A 12,562-nucleotide genomic window follows, 5' to 3' on the forward strand; every position below is an offset into this window, starting at 1 on the left:
CTTGTAACACTGCTCATCTAATAAATTTTCTATCAGGGTAATAGGCATATCCTCATGAAGGTTTAAAAAAAAAACCAAAAAACCTAACAATGTACGCTGCATCTCTCTCACCTGGGATCTCCAAGAATTCCGGCACAATGTTGTGATTCACTTTGGGTCTATGGAAGGAGTTTATCTTTGAATCAGTCTTACCGCTAGTAATTTTGCACTGATTTCAAGCTACAATGGACTTGAACTTATTTCCTTGCCTTATTATGTTTTCAATCTCTTAAAAATGAAAATTATTTCATGGCAGGAATCTCACAAAAAAAGAAAATCTTATAATTTCTCCTTTCTTTCTTTCTTTCTCTTTCTTTTTCTTTCTTTCTTTCTTTCTTTCTTTCTTTCTTTCTTTCTTTCTTTCTTTCTTTCTTTCTTTCTTTCTTTCTTTCTTTCTTTCTTTCTTTCTTTCTTCTGTCAGAGTCCTTACATGCTCTATTGACCTCCAATTATTGGTCTCCCAGTAAGAGATGCTTTTCTTATGAATGTAGCATCAGAGTGTTGATTAACTGTAATAATTGGGTCACGATAGGGAAGCAATGTTCTTTAGAAGAAATGAGATAGAATATGCTAACAACTAGGGCCTTCCATTGGAGCCTCATGTTTTTGTTTTATTTTAAAAATTAATTTATTTTTAGAGAAGTTTTGTGTTTACAAAAAATTGAACAGATAGTGAAAGGATTGCCCTACCTCCTTCTCTTCCCTCTCAGGTTTTCCCTTATTAATATCTTGTGTTAGTGTGGTACATTTGTTATAACCCGTGAACCTATACTAATATACTACTACTAGCTGAAGTCTAGAATGTCCATAGGGTTCAACTTTTGTGTTGTTCAGTTCTATGGGTTTTGATAAATGCCTAATGTCACACAGCTACCATTACAGTATTATACAGAAGAGTTTCACTGCTCTAAAAATCCTCTGTGTTCCAACTCTTCGTCTGTGTTCTCCTCTAAACCCTTGACAGCCACCGATCTCTTTACCATCTCTATAGTTTTGTCTCTTCTTGAATGTTGTATAGTTGGAATCACAAAATATGTAGCATTTTTACTGTTTTTTTTAAGCAATATGCATTTAAGTTTCTTCCCTGTCTTTTCACAGCTTTAATAGATTTCTTCTTATTGCTGAATAATAACCTATTGAAGGAAGGTACCACAGTTTGTTTATTCATTTCCCCTTTTGAAGGACCTCTTGGTTGCTTACAGTTTTTGGAAACTATGACTAAAACTGCTATAAACTCTCATGTGCCGGTTTTTGTGTGGATAAATTTTTAAGCTCATTTAGGTAAATACCTAGGAACATGATTGCTGGATTGTATTATAAGCCTATGTTTAGCTCTATAAGAAACTGCCAAACTGTCACCCAAATGACTTTTCCATTTTGTATCCCCAACGTCAGGAATGAGAGTTTCTGTCATTCTACATCTTTACTAGAATTTTGCATTTTCAGATTATTTTTTGATTTTTCCATTAAAAAAGGTGTATAATGGTAACTCCTTGTATTTTTTTTTCAAATTTGCAATTCCCTAGTGACATATGATGTTGAGCATCTTTTAATATTCTTACTTGTCATCTGTATATATTCTTTGATGACATGTCTGTTCAGATATCATGCTTATTTTTTAATTGAGTTATTTGTTTTCTTTTTGCTCAATTTTAAGATTTCTTTGCATATTTTGGATACAAGTTTGTTATAACATATATGTTTTGCAAATATTTTCTCCCAGTCTTTGGCTTGTCTTGTCATTCTCTGAACCATGTTTTTTTTTTGTTTGTTTGTTTTTGTTTTTTTGTGTGTGTGCATTTTTGTTTGTTTTGTTTTGTTTGCAGAGTAGAAGTTCTAATTTTATTGAAGTGTAACTTACCGCTTATTTTATTTATGTATCATTTTTAGGTGTTATCTCTAAAAGGTCACTGCAAAACCTAAAGTTACCTAGATTTTTTTCCTAAAAAGTGAAAACTTTTATCTTCTAAAAGTTTTGTGGTGTTGTGTTTTACACTTAGGTCTATGATCTATTTGGAGCTAATTTTTATGAAGGGTGTAAGGTCTGTGTGTAGATGCCTTTGCTCTGCGTGTGGATGAAAGTTGTTCCAGCACTATTTGTGAAAAAGACCATTCTTTCTCCATTGAATTGTTTGTTCTTTGAAAAATGTCGATTGACTGTATTTGTGGATTTATTTCTGGGTTCTCTATTCTGTGTCATCGGGGTTTTGTTTTTGTTTTTTTGCCAAAAGCACACTATCTTGATCCCACTTGGCCATGGTATGTTGATTCTTTGTATACATTGTTGCATTTGATATGCTATGATTTTGCTGGCGGGTTTTGCACCTATGTTCATGAGATACATTAGATTTCCTGTTTGTAGGTTTTAGGGTAATGCTGGTCTCATAGAATGGTTTAGGAAATATTCCTTCTGCTTCTATTCTCTGTAGGAGATTATGGAGAATTGGTAGCATTTTTTTTCCTAAATATTTTAAAGAATTCACCAGTGAACCCATTTGGGCCTAATACTTTCTGTTTTAGAAGCTCATTAATTATTGATTCAATTTTTCTAGCAGATGTGGTCCTGCTCAAATTGTCCATTTCTCTTTGTATGAGTTTTGGTAGATTGTATCTTTCATGAAATTGGTTTACTTTATCTAGGTTATCAAATTTAGGATCATAGTGTTTTTCATATTTCTTTATTATCCTTCTACTATCCATGGGATAAGTCGTGGTGGGTCCTTTTTCATTTCTGCTATGAGTAATTTGTCTTCTCTTTCTTTCTCAGTTAGATGCTTACTTGATCTTCTGGCTTTTTTTTTTTTTTCTTTTTCGGCCCAGTTATATATATTTTTTTCTTCACTTTTGAAAGAAAGGAATGAAAATACAAGTTATGGAAGAGTATTGATCATGCCTTGATTAATGAACAATGTGAACGATAAGTGGGAAGGAACCTAATTACTGTTACCAAACCCAGGTGTGCACCATATAGAAATGAGGAAAATCGTATTAGCTACCAGGTTTTTGAAGATTTTATTTATTTATTTATTTATTTATTTATTTATTTATTTAGAGACAGAGAGACCGAGAGAGAGAGCACGAGCAGGGCAGAGGGAAAGGACTGAGCGGGAGGCCAGTGTGATGCGGGGCTCAATCCCAGGACTCTAGGATCATGACCTGAGCTGAGTGAGAGACGACACCTAACCGACTGAGCCACCCAGGTGCCCCAGCTACTGGGTTTTTGATGGCCTCTACTCTGTACCCAAAACAATAAATGGCCTGTTATGTCTTTTCTTAAAAATTCCAACAACTACCTTTTTTTTTATTAAGCTTATTTTACAAAGAAAACTCATACCCAGATAAATAAATAATATTTCCTAAGTTACAGGAAAAAAAAAAAAGTGAGGCAGGTTTTTGAATCCATGCCTTTCCTCTTTCAAAACTTCTTTGCTTCTTTTTCCCCCTTTTTTTCAAAGACTTTATTTATTTAAGAGAGGGCAGGGGCAAGGGAAAGGGAGAAGCAGACTCCCCACTGAGCTGGGAGCCAGACATGGGGCTAGGTCCCAGGACCTTGAGATCAATATCCAAGTCGCAGGCAAATGTTAATCAACTGAGACACCTAGGCACCCCTACCCTTCTTTGCTTCTTAAGATAATTCAACCTCTATTGTCCTGAGCTCTGAATCCTGGGGGGGCGGGGGGGGGGAAGTAAAATGATCTCTGTTTTTTAGCATAATATAAAACAGATGACATATTTTATATTATGGAAAATATTGTTACTTATTTACCTATTAAGTTGTTTTAATACTCGTGACTACTCCTAGGACAAAAGTTTTGGTGAAAACAAAACCAGTTAATTGTGAATACATTTACAAATCTTATTTGAAAATGTGAATCATTATTACCAAAACGTTTAGCACAAAGAGTATGGGTTCAAGAAAGACTTCTTATAATAAGAAATGATGACAATTAATTTTCTTATGTGTAAATCATTTTGTAAATTAGCAGAGGCTTGCCTAAGTTCTTTATTTTCAATTCTATTAATTACCTTCCTATAGATGTGTGAGAAATAGGGGACTTGAAGGCCTCAGGCCCATAGTCTAAGACAATATCAGATGTAGAATAAATATTTTATTCAAAGCCATTCTCCAGCACCATGCTTGTCAAAATAGCTCCCAAGAGAAGGTTAACAAGAATTGGCAATGTACGTCGCGAGAAAGGTAGAGAGAATCGAAAAGAAGAGAGCAGGAAGAAATGGGAATTAAGAATGAAACAGAACAGCCTCAGAAACTGTGCCTCCTTTCTCCTGGAGTCAAATCTCCCATCTGACTCTTATTAGGCTTTCGTGGTAGGAAATGTGAGTAAGGTGGTAGGAGGGGTGCATGAGGGAGCAAGCGGACTGACTGTGTGGGGGAGGGGACAGATTCTTGAATGAAGTATTGGAAATCTCTACATCATTTACCACTTAAAGTTTTTCTTTATTTGAATTTTCAGCCCTGATAAAAAGTTTGCAATTTCTGTCACAGGAAAATTCCCCATGGCATTTTGTAATGCCCAATTTCCATAGCTGATTTCATGTTTTCAACAGTCTGTCAAACTTCTGGCAGCTGTAACTTTTCTTCTGTGGAACACTGGAAAGGCACTGTTTTATAATATTATTTTGATAAATTACTGGGCCATATAAGAATTCTGAGAAGCAGGAGAGCCAATTCCTCTGCCGCTACACACACGAGGCTGGTGGTTAAGGTTTAGAATCTCTGCGAACAAATGCTTCTCAGTGTCACATTATTCTAACCATTTTTAAGTAGAAAGAGTTTAAAAATTCACATGCTTGAGGGTCCTCTCTAGAATAGTAAAATAAGAACCTCTGAGATGAGACCTAGGCATGCACGCGCACATACACACGTGCGCGCGCACAGATATATTTAAAGAATATTTGATCTTAATATATAAAATCATATTTGGTTTTAATACAGAAGTAAGGTTTAGAATGATTGCTCCAAGTCATTAATAGGGAAAGGATATCACTTCCGACATGAGTCAAAGGAGACTGGGAGCTTAGCTCAAGGTTTATCAACCCGAGATTGAGCTCTGTCTAGTAGGTACTCTCAGGACTCTTAGCAGGGTCCACATATTGTTCCCTGAGATGATCCCCCAAGACACTGAATTTGGAGATTCAAGGCATCTCCAAAGAGGAAAAAGATCGGACATTGAGGCCAGACTCCACAGTGAGTATCATCTGCATTTCCAATGCTGTCCCACCTACACTGTCATTGTTCTAGTCCACTCCAGAACAGGGGGCCACAAACTACTGCCTGCAGGCCTCACATGGCCCGCTGCCTTTTTTTGCATGGCCCAACGGCCAAGAACAGTTTTACATTTTTAGTATTTAAAAAAAGCTCAAAAGGAATATTTTTGTGACATAGGAAAATGCAATTTCTATAGATAGAATTTTATTGGATCACAGCCATGCTCATTTGTCTGCATATTGTCTATGACTATTTTCACATTACGAGGCAGAGTTGAAGAGTTGCTACAGAGACTGTAAGGCTCATAAAGTCTAAAATATGTACAATTTAGACCTTCTATTAGGTTCCTAGCACTGCCATAACAAATTATCACGAACTTAGTGGCATGAAAGAACAGAAATCTATTCTCTCCCTGTTCTAGAGGCCAAAAGTCCAAAATCAAGCTTTTGTCAGAATGATGGAAATTCCAGAGACTCTAGGATCCCACCCTATGCCTCTTTCAGCTTCTGGTGGTTCCGTGCGTTTGACGGTTTGTGGGATGCATTGCTCCAGCCTCTGCCTTGGTTTTCACATGGCCTGTCCTCTGGGCATTCGTCACCTCTAAAACAAGCACTTGTCATTGGATTTGGGGGTTAATCCAGGATGACCTCATCTTAAGACTCTGACATTAATTACATCTGCAAAAACCTTTTTTCTCAAATAAAGCCACATTTAGTTTTCTGTTAGACATAGCTGTGAGGGGACACTCTCTCTCTCTCTCTTACTAGACTCCTTTATAGAAAAAGTTTGCCTTAGTCTGGAATTTAAACTCAGTGATGAGAAAATGAGACTCTAGGAGAAAGGGAGAATAGATTATGAGAACTTTAACATTTTGCTAGTGTGGGCTTCTGTTCTATTCAAAAGGGACAGGAAAGCCTGTTGGTTACTGGATGACCTTTGCAGACAGTGAAGAGGATGCTATTGGTAAAACTGGGATTAATCCCACACACACATAATTCCTTATTTTCCAACAACTATTCCTTAAAATATGCCATATGTCAGTGAATTGATAAACTAGTCTGGAGATTTGCCTACAACAGTAATGTCGGGTTTCAAAAACACCAGTATATGCCAACAGTGACCACCATGTTAAGCAGAAGCTGTTATGGGTAACTGATCTGGCTCAATGATGGTAGCCCACTCAGCCATAGTCTCTTTTTGTTGCTCTTTATATCATTTCATAAAATTGAATCCTTGCCAAAAATTAGAGAAAGTCAAGGGAAATATGATTAAGTCTCTTAGAACACCTAGAGGGTGTCCTGTTGGCTCTCTGGGAGACTGTGGAGGTTGGGATAGTGTCAGAATCTGGTGGCGTGCCTTCTTCTTGTATCCTGAGCCACGGCTCCTTCTGTAGAGGCCCCTTTAAGGGAGGAAACACACTGAGTGTTCAATTATGATTACAGCACTTCAGAGGGAGTGAGAGCTCAGCCTGGACTTGTGGTGCCACTGTGGGCATCTGCATAGCCACCAGCCAGGAATCCTGCAGATGGAGAAAAACGAAAGATAGCCATGGGCCAAAGGGAAGGACTGGACCAGCACCCAGAATTCTAGACAAAGGAATCAGGCAGTTTGGATGGCTGCCTTCTCCATGGGTCTGTGATTAAGAGGGTGGAAAGACATTTGGCTTTCTGGCTGATTGTTGGGGGAGGAGAAAAGGAGACAGAAATGCCATCTTTTCATGGTGTCACTGCATATACCAAATAAGGGTCCACCTTAGAATCTGAAGGCTGCACTAGGGAGTACCCATCATAATTGAAATTATTAACAGTGAATATAAAACAGATCTAAGTTTTCTCTGTAGAAATCATTTTCATAGAAAAGGAAATTCAACCTAAGAGGTATTTCTTTGTTACCGATAAGATGTAAGAGATAATTGAAGCATAACTGAGGGCTTTATAATATGTCCTAAAGAAGATGACATGTTGGGGTGTCTAGGTGGCTCAGTTGGTTAAGCGTCTGCCTTCAGCTCAGGTCATGATCTCGGGGTTCTGGGATCAAACCCCACGTTGGGCTCCCTGCTCAGCCGGAAGTCTGCTTCTCCCTCTGCCCCTCCCCTCAGCTTGTGCGCTCTCTCTCTCTCTAATAAATAAATAAAATCTCTTTTAAAAAGTGATACTTTAATGTAACTATGTGATAGTAAATAAATATGCATATTATCTATGTACGTGTATATATATAAATGTATGTATACATATAAACATGTATATATAGACACACATAATACACATTTATGTATGTGTATACATGTATACATACTCATAGTAACTATATAAATATAACTATTTAAATGTATAAGTATATACGATGGAACTATATGTGTAAATATATAAATAAAATAGTCAATACATGTAACCATAAAGTCAAGTAGATAGAAGGAAATCAAGGGGCGCCAGGGTGGTGGAGCCAGTTAAGCATCCAACTCTCGGTTTCAGTTTAGGTCGTTATCTCAGGATTGTGAGATCCCTCCCCGCATCAGGCTCCGTGCTTGGCGTGGAGTCTGCTTGGGATTCTCTCCCCATCTCCCTTTGCCCCTCCTCTCTCTCTCTAAAAACAAACACATTTAAAAAAAAAAAAAAGTAAATCGTAACCTGTTATGAGATTGTTTGCATGAAGATGTCAATAAAAAGCACTGATGTCTGATCAAATTTGTAGAATCATCTGAACACTCAAGGCCCAGGAAACCCTGACCAACTGACATAATTCTTGACAGTTTTGTTGTTGTTTTGGGACTTCACTTTAACAGGACCTGTAGGTGTGAAAATGAAGGCAAGTATTTACTGGTTTGGTTTTTGTTTGTTTGTTTTTTGCCTAAGTGCAATGAAGAAATCTAAAATAAGTTGTTTTAATTGTGATATGGTATTTACATAGAAATATAAAATGGATTAATTTTAGTGGAACCTTGCTCATGTAAGTTAAATAATTTCTTTTCTGGAACTAGATTTTTTCTTTTTTCTCCCCAAACATGATTTTTTTCACAAGATATATATCCTTATTTTCTTATGCAGGCATTTGTTGCGAGACAGTCCAGAGCTATAGTGATAGTTTTAGAAAGATGCCAACCTGGTTTTTCTATTTCCTGCTGAAGAAAAGAATGCAAAAAGTAAATGAAATCTCTGCTCGTGTTGCTAGTGGGGCTATAGGACAAGTATGTCTGTCCCAGTGCCACTTAACAATGAATAACCTAGACTTCCTAACGGCACAGTTGTCCCCATCATGGGAGCCATGACACACTCCTGTAGTGAGGATGAGATTTCATCCGAGAGTATTCTTTCTGTCTCAAGCAGAAAATTAGGTATGACTCAGACTGGGATAGGAAAAGAGTTTCTTCTAGTTAGCGTATGGGAAAAGTTGGGCCTCATTCTTAGGCCACAAAGATTCTGGGAGAATTTGCCGTGATTGGGGTGAGCTGGCCCTGCCACACGAGACAGCATGGGAAGGTGAGGATAAATACAGAGAACAAAATCAGAGAAGGAAGATTTTTACTGATTCTACTATTGGAAATGTTGGGGGAGGCAAAAGAACAGCCCAAGCTGGGTGTTTGTATAAAATGCTTGTTGAACAGATAGAGCGAAGCAAGGAAAGAGAGGCTACTAGGAACTGTGGGATGTGAGAGTTAGTGATACAGGGTAGGTGGTAGGGAAGTACTGCCTGGGTTTCTGTTGGATCTCTTTGGCATTCATTAGGAAATGCCTATAAAAATACGAATGATGAACAAGTTGCAGTTGTTGGTTGTGCTCCCGTGAAAGTGTAATTATAGAGGGACATGGGTCTGTGCTCATATTCAAGTAACATAGGACCAATAATCATGTGAATATATGTGCAGCTCAAGGTTTGTTGGTTACCTTGCTTGCTGGTTAACGCCAGGTTTAACTGGGGAGGGTACCACTTTCTCTTTGTCTGGGTGGAGGATTATTTGACCTTCCTGGATTATAGTAGAGGAAGTTCAGGGATGGAATATAATTTATTAGACATCCTAGGAGACTGTGTATAGTTGATGAGCTTCATTGGGGAATAATGGCTTTTGACAAGTGGGAGAAAGGGTGGTTCGGAGCACTAACATGAAGTGTGGGTGTGTGAGATGACTGACAGACACGTGCGTTGCAATGTGATGTCCCTGCCCAAGTATTGTCATCGCTTCAGTAAATCATGGTAAAGCTGCATTGGATGGAGGCTTTTGGAAGCAAAAAAGAGCAGAGCTCTGTTTCATGCTGACATCATCAAGGTGGTAGGGTGGGTCTGGGATGAACTGAAATATTCTGAGGTTTAGGAACCAGAAAAGGGGGACTAATAAGGAGCTAAGTTCCAGAATTTGAAATAATTTGGTCGACATAGGATTTGCTTGAATTAAGTAATCAAGGAATCAAAGCAAAATTATCTACACTGTGAAAGGGTTAAAACAGCCCCATTACAACAACAACAACAAAAGGAAAAACAAAACAAAATAAAAAAACTCAGAGTGGAAAAAACCCAGGGAATAGGGGCACATAGAGAACAAATCACTTCCCACGGGAAGAACTAAGCGTAGGACACAGTTAGTTCAAGGAAGATTAAAGCATAGACTTTCTCTTGTACTTAAAATAAAGAAAGAAAAATAAAGCAGCAGAACCCCTAGGTGTACTGGGGAATAAATCAGTATCCTGTCTGTCAATGACGGCATATATGAGTGGTGAGTAATTATTGTCTAAGAAAGAAAGAAATTGAAAATTCGAAAGTAAATAGATGAGGAGGTACATGGTGCAAAGTAATTTTGTTTCAAAAATAATAAAATGACACAGCAAGATCTAGACATTTTTTTTCGGTTTTTGCAAATATCTGAAGGAGGCTTCTGAATCGATAATAATGTTTGTTTATCTTGAACATGAGCCAAATTGTAGCAACAGTTGGGAGAGGATTGTGCATGAAAAAAAGAAGACCGGGGAATTAGGGACATATGCTCTTTGTGAGAAAATGCTATTGCCCATGCCCAGGGCTCTCCCCGAGGGACCTGGAGAACTGGACAAGTCAATCACACCGTGGATTCCCTCCCCATTATTTTTGTACAGCTGAACTTGGATTGAATAGACCAACTTCTTCCCTCAAAAGAAACACACACACACACACACACACACACACACACACACACACAGCCTTTAAAAAGCAGCTGTCAACTTGAGGAGGGAAGGTAGTATGGTAGAGAAGAATTTATGGACTGACAGTAATAGCAGTAAAGTAAACATTCATTGATTATGTGTGTCAGGCAATGTGCTAAACACTCTATATGCATTGTTTCACTTAATGCTCATAACAACCTTGTAAATAAGTATTGCAATGTGTCTATTTTACAGAAAAAGAAACAAGTATACAGAAGTAAAAGTGCTTTGTGTAAGACAACATTACCATTACTAGTCGTACTGATATTATCAAAGTCATTAAACACTTATTATATATCAATAACCAGTCTAAAAATCCTTCATACATTAACTCATTTAATTCTATCTGTTAGTAATAATATTATTCTCATTTTATAGATGATAGTACAAAAATGTCAGAGCTGGATTCTAAAACCAATAAGTAGATTCTACAGCCATATGCTCAACTTTTGAACTAGTCTACTTATGTATTATTGCCCATGAACCAACCAAAGAAATACACCTTCAAATCTCTGTGTGCCAGTCAATTTACCTGATCGTGAATTTAAAGCTGTTTCCATGGCAGTGCCAATCGAAGAGGTTTTGATAGATAAAGAATGGTGGTACCAAACCGTGCAGTTAATTATTATCTTTAACATATTATTAACTTTTACAGATATTGTGAAAAGAATGATACTTAAAGAAAGGGACAATTTATGTGAAATTGATTTCTATCTTGAAAGATACCCAGTTTAAAAAAAAAGAAAGAAAAAGATACACAGTTTAATATCAGTTTTGACCATTAATCTTTTCCAAGGCTATTGTGCACAATATAATTTTTTTAAATACAGTTTCAAAATATAGAAGGCTAGAATTTGTGGCACTTACATTTCAATTTGCATTTTTCTTGAAAATTTTCATCAATTTCAAAAAGCATAAGAAGAGTAAGGAAAATGTGATGAGATTCACATGAAACTCTAAGTATCAAAATTAAAGCACTAAGTTTTGCTAGATCCTACCAATTTTTTTGTTAACTTTTTTCATTTAGCAGGCATATAAATATAAATATAAATGTGTATAAATAAATACACACACAAACACATACAAAAAACTTTGTTTGATTTTAGTTCCCTGAAGTCTTTTTTAATTTACTTGATGAAATCCAAACTCTTGACTTCACTGATGTAGTCTGTCTTTAGGTACAGTGATATAAACTTTCCACTGTACTTAAGAAATACTGACAGATTCTATGTGATGCTTTGGGGACACCTATCAAAATGAATTTAAAATTTATTATTTTTCTAACTGTACATTTTCTTATATAAAATGGTAAAATCAGTGGTTGGTCATTCGTTGGCAGGCATTCATAAACCTTCATTGAGAACCATGCTATACACTAGCTTTGCAGCAGCAAGAACCCATTCCCAGCCCAACCCCCTATCAAGAAGCACATTGAGCATCTACTAAGTTCTAGGTGTTATGACAGGGGGCTTGAAAATAGAGTTCATGGCTGCTTGGGGTTCTGAATCTTCCGGAGAGGCAAGACTTGACACAAATTAGTACAAGACAGGTCATCCTGAATGTATAAACAAAGAATTAAGGCTGAGATAATTTATAATTATATAATTAAATGGATACAATTGAAAGTATCCTATTTGATAATAGAACCCATATGCTATGTCCAATAAGAGGCACAAAAATAAAATCTATATGGGTGTTAGAGCTTGGAGTAAGACAATGAAAAATTTTAAATGCTGCATTTCCTGTTGCTGGTTCTAAGAAAAAAAGAAGTTCTCTGAACAGAAAAGATTGCAAGAGATGAAGGCATGGATTTCTAGGCCTTTATAGACGTCAGAGTATCCTTAAGGTATTTGCAAGGCACACTTCTAAAAGGAACAGATTATTTATTTATTTATTTATTTATTTATTTATTTTTGTTTTTATACAACTTTTTAAATTATTGATGACAATTATCCATCTCGTGCTTCAACAGATGAATATGTATTTGACCTTTAACAGGCTCATTTCTCTAAGGATTCCAGTTTTACTGGAAGAGCCAAATGTTGGCTTAGATCCATCAAATCATTTACTATCATTCCAGGCATATGATTGGTACTCATAAAATTGTACCAATAAGAAAAATTTATCC

This window comes from Ursus arctos, unplaced genomic scaffold (assembly GCF_023065955.2).
Source record: "Ursus arctos isolate Adak ecotype North America unplaced genomic scaffold, UrsArc2.0 scaffold_1, whole genome shotgun sequence".
In the NCBI taxonomy this organism is placed as follows: Eukaryota; Metazoa; Chordata; class Mammalia; order Carnivora; family Ursidae; genus Ursus; species Ursus arctos.